The sequence below is a fragment of the Tupaia chinensis genome, unplaced genomic scaffold, assembly GCF_000334495.1.
Source record: "Tupaia chinensis unplaced genomic scaffold, TupChi_1.0 Scaffold149692_1, whole genome shotgun sequence".
Classification (NCBI taxonomy): domain Eukaryota; kingdom Metazoa; phylum Chordata; class Mammalia; order Scandentia; family Tupaiidae; genus Tupaia; species Tupaia belangeri.
This window is the reverse complement of record NW_006209537.1, coordinates 1,457-2,617: the sequence shown is the minus strand read 5'-3', so window position 1 is coordinate 2,617 and position 1,161 is coordinate 1,457. Positions and strand designations below refer to the sequence as shown.

The 1,161-nt window shown below is 37.7% G+C and overlaps 1 pseudogene; it reads left to right on the top strand.

Moving 5' to 3' along the window:
- The first annotated feature begins 264 nt into the window (after positions 1–264).
- LOC102502567 (DDB1- and CUL4-associated factor 13 pseudogene) overlaps positions 265–1,161 on the top strand; it is a 2,094-nt pseudogene continuing 1,197 nt past the window's right edge.

Genomic DNA, 1,161 nt, shown 5'->3' with positions numbered 1-1,161 from the left:
TGTTTTTGTTGACAATAAAACATTAAATTCAGATCTTCTAGTCAATTGTTGACTAAACAATGTCTTCTTAGCAATTTGCAAGATCCTATTTTACATCTCTTTGAGGTCCCTCGAGAATAAATAAGAGCTTTAAATGCTACCAAACTGAAACAGGTATTTTCAAAACCATTCCTCTCTTCCCTGAATGGTCACTGATGGAGATGGAGTCAACTGCTAGGCAAAGCATCCAAAGAGCCTGTCTACTGTCCTCTCAGGTGCATGTGATACTGGAACCCAGACAACTATATCTGTGAAACCAAGTTGGACTTACAGAGAGTTCCAATGAGCTATGATCCTATTTTACATCTCTTTGAGGTCCTTCGAGAATAAATAAGAGCTTTAAATACTACCAAGCTGAAACAGGTATTTTCAAAACCATTCCTCGCTTCCCTGAATGGTCACTGAGATGGAGTCAACTGCTAGGCAAAGCATCCAAAGAGCCTGTCTACTGTCCTCTCTGGTGCATGTGATGGAGAGGTTAGAATTTGGAACCTGACTAAACAAAAATGTACTTGTACAATACAAAAACATGAAGGTTTTGTGTGAGAAATATGTACTCGCTTTTGTGGGATTTCTTTTTTTACAGTTGGGGATGACAAAACTGTGAAGCAGTGGAAATGGATGGACTAGGCTATGGAGAAGAGGAAGAGTCCTTGCATACTATGTTAGGAAAGACAGTGTATACTGGAATTGATCACTAAAATGAAGCTGTTTTTGCTACAAGTGGACAGCAAGTAGACATTTGGGATGAACAAATAACCCATCCTATATGTTCAATGACCTGGGGGATTTTGACAGTATAAGTAGTGTTAAATTTAACCCAATTGAGACATTTCTCTTGGGAAATTGTGCTTCTGACTGTAATATAGTATGATATGATATGAGGCAATCTACTCCTCTGAAAAAGGTTATCTTAGATATGAGAACAAATACAATCTGCTGGAACCCTATGGAAACTTTCATTTTTACTGCAGAAATGGACATGCTAAGAAAGAATCAGATGGAACTGCTAGAGGTGAAGTCTGTAATACAGGAAATCAAAAACTCTTTCAAAAGTATTAAAAGTCGATTATCCCATGCTGAAGATTGACTCTCTGATGTAGAAGATAAAATCTCTGACCT